This window comes from Macrobrachium nipponense, chromosome 23 (genome assembly GCF_015104395.2).
Source record: "Macrobrachium nipponense isolate FS-2020 chromosome 23, ASM1510439v2, whole genome shotgun sequence".
NCBI classification, from domain to species: Eukaryota; Metazoa; Arthropoda; class Malacostraca; order Decapoda; family Palaemonidae; genus Macrobrachium; species Macrobrachium nipponense.
In genome coordinates, this window is record NC_061090.1 from 18165474 (window position 1) to 18179867 (window position 14394).

Here is a 14394-nt window from a genome sequence, read left to right on the forward strand (position 1 = left end):
CTTCCTCTGGGGGTTGGTACTGATGACACATTTGAAGCTGATAACAGAGTGGGTATTAGCGATCACCCTCTTCATGCTCAGTAACAAGAGTTAGGACCATGAGAGGGACAAATGTTCAATGAGACCATGTACCTGAGAAGTCTAAGGTCAAGAGACGGACTACCTTCCTCCCCCTTCACCTAAGATGGCTGTAGGTTTGATTTGATTTATATAGTTTTTTGGCATTATGCCAAGCACTGGAGCAACTAGGGTCATTCAGCGATGAAACGGAAATTGACAGTAAAAGGTTTGAAAGGTGTTACAGGGCGAAAACCTCGCAGTTGCACCGTGAAACAATTGTTAGGAGAGGGTGGACAGTAAGATGGAGGAAAGAGAATATGAACACAGGTAAGTAAAAGGAATGAAAGCAGATGCAGCTAGGGACCGAAGAGACGCTGCAAAGAACCTTAAGTAATGCCTACATTGTTCCGAATGAGGTGCACTGACGGCACTAACCCCCTACGAGGGACGGCTATAGGGAGATTGATGGGCATCAGGTTTAGCAGCTGGATGACCCTGACTGGCACTGCATCGCTCGCACTGGATGAGTTGACACTGGTGTTTGTGTCTGGGTAGGGGCCTGTTCGAGAGTCGTGACTACATTTACACTGGTCAAGGTTTGAGGGGCTTTGTAACACAGGAAACTCGGCTGCGGCCGTCCTAATTCTGGCAGACGATCTTTATGGGCTATTCTTTACCCTCCGTATAACCTAATTAATGTATACATGGAATCTTTTCAAGTAGTTTTGTTTACGGCATCTTCTCAGACATTGATTTTTGGGTAAGATGTGTGGACGATATTTTTAGTCTTAAAACAGGATCAAAATGTAGATTCAAAGTTCACTAGCCTTTAAAGGGTTAGTTCTGTCCATAAATTTTATGGCAGAAAGTAAGAGAGCCATTGTGATTCGTTTGTGTGCATAACTCAAACCAGTCAAGAAGAAAGACCTACGATGTCGGTTATTACAATAATTTCAAGGTAAATGAAACTGACCTGTTTTGATCTAGATAAGAAAACATCTTATAGAATGAAAGTTACAACTAAGATTAGTTACTACTATACATCAGCGCGTCTTTCCATTCATGACATGGTTCTTCCACTTGAACTTTTAAGCTGTCCCTTTTTCCGTCCCTTTCACTGTTGGTTGTTCACTCGTTCACAATATAGTCCAAAGTACGACGAATGGAAAAAAGAATCGCATAAAGTGTTTCAGGGAATCAAAAGAAAAGATTAGTTGGGTACACTTAGATACAACCTCCTACGAGGAGACAAAAATTGACCAAAAAGCAATAATTTCCTTCCACAACTTTTGTGAAAGTTACAACGAACTATTTTGAATTTCCATGAGTCAATTATAACACTGAAAAAGGTTGCCTTGCGAGTGAGAGGCATTACGAGTGTCACTAGATGTAAACTGACATTCAAATAAGTTATACAAATTTGCCACAGTCAGTAAAAAAGTCCTTAACAGAGATATCTAATGTGATAAACCAAGGACTCCTTTTCCTTTCAATTGTTTACCTAAGAAACAAGGGCAAACAAAAACTAGTAATGTTGGACAGATGGAGAGACTGCAAAGGCAATAAGAATTAAATTCACCGACTGGTAAAGGTGGTCAACTTCTTATTTTACCCTTAGGGACTAAGGAAGGAGACGTCCCAAGTACTGAACTGGTATTAACAAGCGTAAAAAGATGGTGATTAGAATCACCAAATGAACCAAGCTGTACCTAAGGAATGGTTTCAAACGAAGGCCGGGTCTTCTGTCGTTATAGGCAATGCTCGTTATCACTGGTTGGGGATGATAAACCACCGACAGTGGTACAAAGTTAGATATAATAATGATTTATTGAAACCAGAACTATTAATCAAGGTGATCAAATTGTATACCGGGCAGAGGGAAAAATTCCACCAAATCGTATCAGGCTGATGTGAGGCAAGTAAAACAATCAGTGACTAATCGTAATGATTCGAGAACAGCTGACTTTAAACACCTGACCAGTGAGGCTTTGAATTCTGAGACTCCTGAAAACTGGGTAAATGATGTTCTGAAATAAAATTTTTATTTTGTAACCGACGTCAGCCGACCTTCACACGAAGCTGAATATTGTATTTAATATGAACCTTTATTATAATCATTATTATTGGAGAAACAAATCCACAGTTTATGTAAATATACATATATTTAAATTAAAACTTTAAGGATAGCTTTCGGAATCTGTTTCGGTTCCCCTTATCAATCTCAAGGGGAACCGAACAGATCCCGAAAACTATCCTTAAAGTTTTAAATTTAAATATATGTACATTTACATAACTGTGGATTTGTTTCTCCATTTGATGACTCGTGCTACCATGAGGATTTTCTAATAATTATTATTATCATTTTTTTTTTTTTTTTGCTCTATCACAGTCCTCCAATTCGACTGGGTTGGTATTTATAGTGTGGGGGCTTCCGGGTGCCATCCTGCCTCCTTAGGAGTCCATCACTTTTCTTACTATGTGTGCCGTTTCTAGGATCACCACTCTTCTGCATGATGCCCGGAGCTACTTCAGCTTCTAGTTTTTTTCTAGATTCCTTTTCAGGGATCGTTGGTAATCCGGTTGTCTGATGCCCCCTCCCTTGATTTGTTCTTCTTCTTACCCTTCCCAGCTTGTTCCCATTTTTATTATGGGGTCGCCGTTTCGGATGAGCCGTTTCCATCTATTTCTATCTTGTGCTTCTGCCTCATCAATTCCCTTCTCATTAAGTCTCCATCTCCACACAGTCCTTCCATTCTTCTTCTTGGTTCTTCTATTTTTCTTTTCTTCCTTGCACCCCCTCCACCCCCATAGTATGCCTTTCCCTCTTTTTCTGTTCTTCCTTCTTGAACCTTTCCACCCCCAATTAGTATGGTCTCCCAGCGTGGTCCTCATCTCTCCTCAAAGGGTGTCCATACCATCTCAGCCTCCCTCCTGCACTTTCTTTGTACTTCCACCACCTTAGTGACCCCCTTATGTAGTCATTTCTGATCCTATCCACTCTTGTTACCCAGACATCCACCTAAGCATTCTCATTTCTGCCACATCCATCTTCTTCTGCTCTGCTTTTCTCATGCTTGCTGTTTCCGTACCATACAGCATTGCTGTTCTTACCACCATCTTGTGAAATTTTCCTTTTAACCTAAGCGGCACTCTTTTGTCACAAAGAACTCCCGAGGCCGCTCTCCAGTTGTTCCAGCCTGCCTGTACCCGATGTTTTTCTTCTTCTTCCATACTTCCTCCAGCGTTAACAAAAGATCCCAAATACTTAAACTTATCAAACTCTCCTTATTTGCTCTCCACCAAGCTGAATACTTTCTCTATCATCCCCCTCAGTGGGTGGTACACATATATTTTGTCTTGGATCTACTTATTCTCATTCCTCTGTCCTCAGTACTTGTCTCCATCTTTCCAATTTCACTTCCAGATCTTCCCTGCTCTCTGCACACAGAACAATATCATCCGCATACAATATGTTCCATGGTACTGTCTCCCTTACTTCTCTATTATAACATCCATTCACTATGTTAAAGATAAATGGGCTCAGAGCCGACCCCTGGTGTAATCCTACTCTCACCTCAAAACTTCTGTCTCCCCAACACTGCTCCTCACTCTGGTAAATACATTCCGGTACATCTCTTGTATCAATCGCACATACTTCTTCTGGCACCATCTTCTCCCTCAGGCTCCTCCATACCTCTTGTCTCGGGACTCGGTCATAAGCCTTTTTCAAGGTCAATGAATACCATATGTAGGTCCCTTTGTCTTTCCCCGAATTTCTCCATTATTTGCATCAGACAAAATATACCATCTGTTGTTCCCCTTCCTTCATAAATCCCATCTGCTCTTTACCTATTTGTACTTCTTCTCTCAGTCTAGCATCTACATCCTTTCCAGTATCTTCAAAGTGTGGGACATCAATTTAATGCCCCTATAATTACCACACTCTTGGACATCGCCTTTCCCTTTAAAAATTGGGATCAATATACTCCCACGCCACTCATTTGGTATCTTTTCCTGTTCAAGGATCTTTATCATAAGATCGTACAGTATATCCACTCCTTCATCTCCTAATGCTTTCCATGCCTCCACCGGGATCATGTCTGGTCCGGTTGCCTTCCCCTTCTTCATCTTCTTCAGTGCATTTAGTACCTCTTGCCTAGAAAACCTCATTACCATGCCAATGTTCACTTGCCCATCCTCTCTTATTAGTCTATTATTTTCTTCATTTAACAACTGTTCGAAATATTCTTTCCATCTCTTCACAATGTCTTCCTCCTTTCTAAGCACTACACCCTCTTGATCCTTTATTTGTTGATATGTGTTATATCTTTGGTGCTCTTATTTCTAGCCTTTGATAGCTTGATCATCTTCTTTAATCCTTCCTTTGTCCCCAGCTCATTATACACATCATCATACGACTTTGCTTTAGCTTGGGCTACCACCTTTTTCACCACCTTGTTTTTCTCTCTGTACCTATTTCTGTCTTCCACTGACTGTGACTCTTCCCATCTTTCTTATCTTTTACTACTTTTCTCAATGTCTTCATCCACCACCCACTCTCCTTTTCTTCCCATATGATACCAGATGTCTCTCCTAGCAGCTCCTTTCCATGCCTTCTTATTACTGTTGCATTTCGTGCCCACCATTCTTGAACATCTTCAATCCCTATATCAATATCCTCCAAAACCCTCCTCTTAAACTCTCTCTTCTTATCCCCTTCCTTCTGTAATTCGTACCATTTAATTTTCCTTATCCCTTTAGCTTTGGTTTTTCTTTCCCTTTTCAACTTCAAGTCCATACATAGCAGCCTGTGTTGGGGGGCTACATGGTCGCCTGGAATAACTTTGCAGTTCTTGACCTCCACCAGATTTATCCTTTTATACAAGAAATAGTCTATCTGGGAGAATCTTCCCCCACTCCTATATGTTATTAGGTGTTCCCTTTTCTTCTCAAAGAATGTGTTTACTATTGCCATGTCGAATGACACAGCAAAGTCCACTACACTCTCTCCTTCTGGGTTTCTCTCCCCAATTCCATGGCCCCCATGCACCCGCCCAATCGCCTCATTTTCACTTCCGACATGGCCATTCAAATCTGCCCCAACTATCACCCTCTCATGCTCTTCCAGTTCTTGCATTATTCCATCCATGTCTCTCCAGAAATTTCCCTTCTCTTCTTCTGTGCAACCAACTTGTGGTGCATATGCGCTTATAATATTCAGAATCTCTCCTCCATAACATATCTTCAATCTGATGATACGGTCATTCTTTCTATGCACTTCTATTACCGAAGTCTTTAGTTCACTAGACAGTACTATGCCAACTCCATTTCTACCTTGTTTATTTGCTCCACATAATAATACAGCTTATATCCATCTCCCAACTCTTTAGCTTTATTTCCTTTCCACCGCGTTTCTTGCACACACACATCTACTTTCTTTTCTCTCATCAAGTCAGCCAATTCTCTACCTCTCCCAGTCATGGACCCAACATTTAGCTGACATACTCTGAACCCAATGTGAGCTCGCTTTTCTTTAGCTGCACCCGTCCTGATGCAGTAGCCCTCGCTGATGCTCCTATGATTATGGTACGATTTCCACTGGCATATCCCATATCCTTCTTATTTCTATTATCAGATCTTGATACTTATCCATTTTTTCCCTCTCTTTCTCTTCAACTCTGGTGTCCCATGGTATTGCGACATCAATGAGTGATACTTTCTTCTTGACTTTGTCAATCAACGTCACGTCTGGTCTATTTGCACGTATCACCCTATCCGTTCTGATATCATAGTCCCTGATCGTTTTCTATCACTCCCTCAGGTTGGTGCTCGTACCACTTATTACTGCAAGGTAGCTGATGTTTCTTGCACAGGCTCCATTGGAGGGCTTTTGCCACTGAATCATGCCTCTTTTTGTACTGGTTCTGTGCAAGTGCCGGGCATTCGCTTGCTATGTGGTTTATGGTTTCATTTTTCGTATTGCACTTCCTACATATGGGAGAGATGTTATTTCCGTCTATCGTTCTTTGAACATATCTGGTTCTTAGGGCCTGATCTTGTGCCGCTGTTATCATTCCTTCAGTTTCATTATTATTATTATTATTATTATTATTATTATTATTATTATTATTATTATTACTTCATTTAATATTGTGTGAAACAGTTTTGGGAATCTTAGGAAATATGAATAAGATTTAAGTAAAAAATATCAGTTCTGTTCATTATTCATTTGCTTCCATCATACTTTTAAGCATCTGATTTGAAATTACTCTAGCTGCAAATTGTATCAACAAATAATATTTTTGTGCAGGCATATTTCCATTTAAAAACATAAGGAGACTACGAAGATCAGTAAACTATATAACAAATTATTGACTCCTCCCTATAATAAATAAATATAATACTGTACCAAACAACACCATATAATAAAATAATAAAAATGAACAAATACAATATTTGATTTTTTAAAAGAACTCCAATTAAGGGAGGGAGAGAGACCTTACCTTACAGACCTTACATTTTGTTCGGGTTGCCCCAGGTCCCTCCGTGTGAGGCACCACTAATGTCTACCAGAGAGTTGCTAGTACATCTTCTGGTATATTTTGCATCTTCCAATCTTGGATGGTCTGGGATGCAGTATAGATTTGTCGAGCTTATTCTTAAACACATCTACGCTCACTCCTGATATATTCCTCAGATGAGCTGGCAACGCATTGAATAGACGCTGCATTATCGATGCTGGTGCGTAGTGGATTAATGTTCTGTGTGCTTTCCTTATTTTTCCTGGTATAGTTTTGGGCACTATTAATCTACCTCTGCTTGCTCTTTCTGATATTTTTAGTTCCATGAAGTTTTCTGCTATTCCTTCTATCTGTTTCCATGCCTGAATTATCATGTAGCGCTCTCTTCTCCTTTCTAGACTATATAATTTTAAGGATTGTAGTCTTTCCCAGTAGTCAAGGTTCCTTAACTTTCTTATTCCTAGCTGTAAAGACCTTTGTACACCTCTATTTGTGCAATATCCTTTTGATAGTGTGGGTACCATATCATATTGCAATATTCAAGTGGACTGCGAACATATGTTTTTTAAAGCATAATCATGTGTTCAGCTTTTCTTGTTTTGAAGTGCCGTAACAACATTCCCATTTTTGCTTTACATTTTGCCAATAGAATTGCTATTTGATCATCGCATAACATGTTCCTATTCATCATCACACCAAGGTCTTTAACTGTTTCCTTATTTGTGATTGTCTCATTATTAGGTCCCCTATATGCATATAGCTTTCCTTCTCTGTCTCCATAATTTATTGATTCAAATTTATCAAAGTTAAATACCATCCTATTTACCTCTACCCAATCATATACTTTGTTAAGGTCTCTTTGCAGAGCGATCCTATCTTCATCACAAGTAATTTCTCTACTTATTCTTGTGTCATCGGCGAAACTACTCACTACCGAATCCTTAACATTACTGTCTATGTCTTCAATCATAATAACAAACAGTATTGCAGCTAACACCGTACCTTGTGGCACACCGGATATTACCTTGGCTTCATCCGATTTCTCATCGTTTGCAATAACTATCTGTTTTCTGTTGTGTAAAAATTCTTTTAACCATCTTCCTACTTTATCCACGATATTGTGTTTTCTAATTTTCTTCGCTAATATATTATGGTCTACCTTGTCAAAAGCTTTTGCAAAGTCTAGATAAACCACATCTGTTTCATTTCCGCTTTTCATATTTTTGAATATGTTCTCACGTTGGACTAACAGTTGGGTTTGTGTACTTTTTCCGGGTACGAAACCATGTTGTCCTATATTAAACAAATTATTTTTAATTAAATGTTTCATAATATTTCTGTTCATTACCCTTTCATACACTTTCATAATATGTGATGTTAGACTCACAGGCCTATCCATTACTTGCCTCTAGTCTTGATCCACTTTTGAAAGTAGGGGTTAATATATGCTAATTTGTGCTCATCATAAATCTTGCCTGTATCTACACTTTGTCTTAATAATATTGCAAGTGGCTCTGCGATGGAATGAGCTACTTTCTTTAAAATAGCAGGAACTCCATCAGGCCCTACTGCAGCTCCATTTTTAATTTCATTAATAGCCTGCACAATATCAGCTTCATTAATATCTATGTCAGAGAGAGAGAGAGAGAGAGAGAGAGAGAGAGATTTCGAATTTACATATTTACTGCAATTGGTAGTTGTGCAATCGTGACAAACCTCGACAATATGTACGTAAAATATATGAAAATGCTCAAAGAAAAACTGTAATTATATAAAGACCAACGAGCCATACAAGTGAAAATTATGTAAATACCGTGAAAAACAAATTCGAAATTTTGAATTTTCATGCTTTAAGAATGCGTGATCAGACCCCTAGCTTACTTGGGGTGCGTGCTAAATAGCGTGTTGTTTTACCAACTAGAATTAAAACAAATACGCTATATTCTATTAGAAAAAAATATGGTTCTGTACTGTTCAACAAGCACACCATTTTTTACATTTTCATTCATACAAATCATAAATATCGTCTCCTAAAATTCCTGTATCTTTAACTCAAGACGAAACACCTTTTACAAGCACTTTCCAATTTTCCATAAGGCTTTCCTACCCCCCTCCCAAACAAGAACAAAAGTAGCTAGAACAACAACAACAACAACAACAACAATAACAGCAACAACAAAGTAGTTCGTAGGCTTCCAACGCGAGTAGGCGAAAAATGTTCTTAGAGAGAGAGAGAGAGAGAGAGAGAGAGAGAGAGAGAGAGAGAGAGAGAGAAGGGTTGACAGGAGATAATTAACATTCATAGCCGATGTATTATTTGCTCACATAGTATCTTCATGTATGGTGATAACTTATCGTTTTCTAAAGAATTGTCAAATTAAACCCGGATGTTTGTAGAAAAAGAAAACCAAGGAACCACATACGACTGGGTACAACAATTCTAAGTCAAAGGAAACAGTAGTTAAGTACACCTATATCTCAGTTTAACCAGACCACTACTGAGCTGATTAACAGCTCTCCCAGGGCTGGCCCGAAGGATTAGATATTTTTACGTGGCCAGGAACCAATTTGGTCACCTATCCGAACCACATTATATCGAGAAATTAATTTATAATCACCGGACAGAGCGGAGAATAGAACTTCGGACTACCAAATCGGTAGGCGAGCACGAAGCCCACTCGTCCAACGACGAACAGGGAAACAACAGTATCTACCATTCGAGAAACGGAATATTATAGCCGCAAGTCCCCGTTTAACAGTTTGCCGATGGGTTCTCAATTATTAATGACTTTGTCACGTTTCGTTTACTCGGTGAGTAAGCCTAGTACAAACTACTGTTGTTGTTGTTGTTGTTGTGGAGGCAGGAAGGCCTAAATATGTGTGGAAAAGGTGTTTAGAATTGAGTTAAAGATACAGGAATTCTAGGATGGGTTATTTATGACTTAATTATTAGAATGAAAATGTAAAAAAAATAAATAACATGCATGTAAAACAGTACATAAAAATTTTTTCTAATAAAGTATAGCATATTTATTTTCATTTTCGTCGGTAAACAACGCTCTATTTGACCGTGGATTCTAGCACGCGCCCTGGGTAAGCTGGAGATCGGATCAGTCAATTACCCAGATGTTGTGACGCCAGATATAATACACAATCAATCAATCAATCCTTGTTTCTTCACCCATCTCAACATTGCCTTAGCTCTGATTGTTGAAACTGTCTCGATAGTTACTGGTTAGTGTCTGGTGGTCGATAAGGGTCATTTAAATTCCACTGAAGGAATAATCATTGATCATAAAGCTCACATGATCAACCGAAGTAAAAGGCCCGAATGAAAAAAGCATGGAATTGTCTTGCTTCCTCAATCAAAATATTCCATCTTTTCTGGTAACTGAAGGAAGTGAGCGCTTTTAATATAAAAAGATAGTAATGCAAACATAATAAATATTCTTTACAAGCTTTGATTAAATATATACTACATACATAAGTGTATATATATGTGCATATATACATAAGTATATTTATGTATGTGCACATGTATATTTATGCATGTACACATGTATCCCTTAATGACCTGATGTATCCCTATATTCACAAATACTAAGCTACGTGTATCTTTTGATTTGCAATTCACACCTCAGGACTGATCTACACCCAAGGGGAAAATATTGGCGATAAGTGCTTCGTCACCATGGTTCCTTTAATATATATAATCCTATATATATATATATATATATATATATATATATATATATATATAATATATATATATATATATATGCTTCTGTTTGAGTTTGTATACATGTTTTCGTGCATAAATGTAACCGTGCATGTATACTGCAAGATCACGTAAATGGGATGGTTGATGCTGATTCATTATATTTTTTCGACTCATATTAAATGGTATTACTTAACGTGAAATGAAAGATTGAAGGGCAATTTTTTTCAGAATTATATAATCCCAATATACTATAAGAGAAGTTATGAAAGGCCTAGGCATCAGGAAACAGTAAATGAAACACCGTAATATGAGACAAGGGTCTGGGGTCGGGTAACATGAGAGAAACGGGAAACTGTAAATGAAACATTGTAATATGAAAAATAGGCCTGGGGTCAGGAAACTGTAAATGAAACACCGTAAATATGAAAGATAGGCCTAGCATAAAGAAACTGTAAATGAAACTCCGTAATATGAAAGATAGGCCTAGCATAAAGAAACTGTAAATGAAACTCCGTAATATGAAAGATAGGCGTAGCTTCAGGGAACTGTAAATGAAACACAGTAATATGAAACTGACTACGAGATCTCGTTTGTTCTCGGAACGAAATTCATACAGAATTCTTGCCCAGTAAAAATCTCAGCTGGAAACTGCTGTCTCCTGAGATACCGGCATGACGTTGATTGTGAATTTGCAAAGTTTTTATCAATTTTGCTTTCTGTAAAAGACGATCTTATGTCAAAATAGTCCAACAGCAAAGAAATGACAAATAACGAAAATCCGCCCAGTCACCCATTAGAATTTTTTCTTTTATTCATCATGCAACACGTTACTTTATATCTCTAGGTTTCCAAACGGTACCGTGAATGATTTTAAGTCTACTGTTAAATTTCCAAATTTCCAGTAATCTGTGGTTGTTAATATTATTATTATTATCATTATTATATATTATTATTAACTGTTTCCTGAGAGGTGACAGTGCGATTATAACAGAATCTTTAAGAGGAAAAGCCATAATGATCGTGAATGATCTGTAACAGTTCACATCTTTCTTTACCGAATATGAAAATAAAAGTCAACAACTGGTAACTGGCACTTAAGTGTAAACGCATTTGAATAGCGAATAAGTGGAAACGAATGCGTAAACCAAGATACATAATATTTATGTCAGTGCCCCGGTAAATGATATGATGATAATAGGGGACAAACAACTCATGTATTTCGGTCTTCCTTTGCAAGTACCGGTGCCGGATTAAGACCTTTCGGGCCTTTTGGCTGAGGATACAGAGTGCCCTGTCTGGCAAACGAAGCAAGATAAATCGAATAGGCCGAAGTTATTTCCAGGGCGCCCTGTACCTAATATGAGAAATCCGAATTGCGTTCAGGGCGTCCGTACGGCATCCTACAAATGCTTCTTGCGTTCAGGGTGCCATGTACAGTGGGGCTCAAATCTCATGCGACATGATTCTTTTTGTATCGTCCATATTCTCAGACTCAACGTGATGTTGCCAAGTAGTGCTATTTTTTTATTTTTTTTCATTTGTAATGTCATTCATGTCGAACAGTTTGTGAATTCACAGCTAGCCTTATTTTCCTTATGGTTAAATAGTTATGATCCCTTTTATGCATTGGTATAATTCTTAATTTGTGTGATTTGAATTGATTTTTTTTTTATCTTTACGTTGCTCAGTTCAAGTGTGGTGTGATAAGGTTAGCGGTGCCAGCAATGAAAGCACACTTAACATGCTCCTCGGACTGGTCATCATAACTATGTCTGCAGCATTATGACAGTAAACCTAATAAGCTCAACAGTCATAACAACAATTTCAATGTAGGAATATGAATTAAAACAAGTTTTATTTGAATGTTGAAGATTTCGGCTGCGTTTAAGCTGCCTGGTATGTTGGAAAAATGTTTTATAGGCCTACAAAATAATCTAAGCCATCTGAGATGTAATGTTACTCATGAATTTATTTGTAGAGATCACCTGTTCTTTGAGGAATATGAATTACAACCAATTTTCTTTGAATGTTTGAAGTTTCAGGCTGTGTTTAAGCTGCCTGTATGTTGCAAAATGATTTATAGGCCTAGAAAAATAATCTAAGCTTTTTGAGATGTAATCTTTACTAATGTTTTTATTTGTAGAGATTGCCTGTTCTTTGAAGAATAAAAGATGATGATGATGATTTTGGTTATATGGAGAAGATGGCTATAATCGAAATATCATAAGTATTAATATCAAGGCATATGGAACACTGGTTTTTCAACTGGTTTACAACATTATTTTCTTAAAAGTCCTTCTGCTCGCTTTTATGTATAATTTATTCTTTCATAAGGTAACTTGAAGGTGCAAGAATGTGTAGATAACCTCATTTGCATTCTGGCCAGAAATTGTTAATATAGAGATGTGAATGTTAAGCGTAAAGTAAAGAAATCTAACACCTAAGCCTAGGAATAATATCTTGGCCTTGACAAATAAGCGAATATTTGCTAGTACGCTATCAGTTTTGAAATATTAAGAAAGATAACAAATAATTATGTATGAAAATCCAAATATTCCTTAAACACATAAAGTAAATGTTTTCAAGATAATTTAATGGTCGCTACTCATTGTAGACCTACTTATATACCAGGTGGTTATTGTTGCACCGACACTGATACGTCACACATGCTCCCCTCACACGTTGATATCGGTGGGCGCATTCTACTTTTGTATATACATATTTACATTTTCTCAGCGTTGAGGGTAAAAACAATCAAATAGGACTATACCAAATTTTATGTTTGCTTTGGAAGCATTATTAATGTTAAATTTTTTTTTATTTATTTATTTAACATTTGAACTGAGGTTTGATGGCGACTTCGTTTTGGTCAAATGCTTCATCAATGAGTGAACGAAAGTTTTGAAAATGTTTCGTAAGGGTTTTCTGAAATTTGGCTACACGTGACATTTTCTTACAATTTTCAAATATGAACAGATTTCACACTTATGAAACATATTTTGGCCTTAGCGTATGCGATACTCGCGTTTTCGCATTGAAATAAAGGATAAATATGGAGCATGCTAGGTTGCCAGTTAGTGAATTTTGAACGAAATCCTATGGAGTCATGTCGCATGAGATTTGAGCATCACTGTACCGATGAAGGAAAATGAACTTGCGTCCAGGATGCCCTTGCTTCACACACTGGAAGCTTTTTTTATTTTATGGCCACAGGGCGCCCTGGAAATAATCACTTTGAATCGGATTGGGTTTTTGAAATATGCGCAATTCGAAGAGCTTTTTGAAACTATTTGCAAACCAATACATGGCAAATTTTCAGAAATTTGACCTCTAGTTCCTCGCGTACCATTCTTTTCATAGTTATAGTTTTTAATATTATGGCTGGTTCGATTACACGCCCCCTACCCACCCTGAAGATTTGGGGGTCTATGGTCTTAGCCTATGTTGGCCTATTGGGTAGTAATACGTCACTGTCCTTTGCGGTCATTTAAAGATTTTCCTCTCAAACGTATTAATGTTGTTTAAAAAGTATCGCATATTTCATAACAAAGATGAATATAAGGAAACAGACAAGCTATATTGAAAAAGAAAAAAAAAAAAAAAAAAAAAAAAAAAAAAACTGAAGACTCATGTCTCAAACGGATGGAAGTTAGGCCTAGTACTCAAAAAGACTAACATATTAACAGTCTGATGGTGGTTGGTAATGATGTAGGTATATGGCTCTCAAAACTAACGCATAGAATCGTCTAAACTGCAATGTCTCGAAAGATCCAATAACCAGGAATACTTAGTCAAACTATTCATTAAATCACTCGCTGAAATGGCACTTACCGTAGGCGCTGTAGTAGGTGATGGCAACACAGCCTCTTCAACCGATTGTGTTTTAGGTAGATCTATGGTGCAGTTTGAAATACTCACACTGAAATAAATACTAATTTGCGATAAAAACCACGAACTTTCTTTGCCTTAAGCCTTCGCCAACGCCCTCCTAACCTGGCAGTAACGCGGCGTATACTGAAACACCTGCACAAGTGTTTCACAATGAGCGCATGCGCACACGTAATCATCGCTACCGACGTCGGGTTGGGTAAC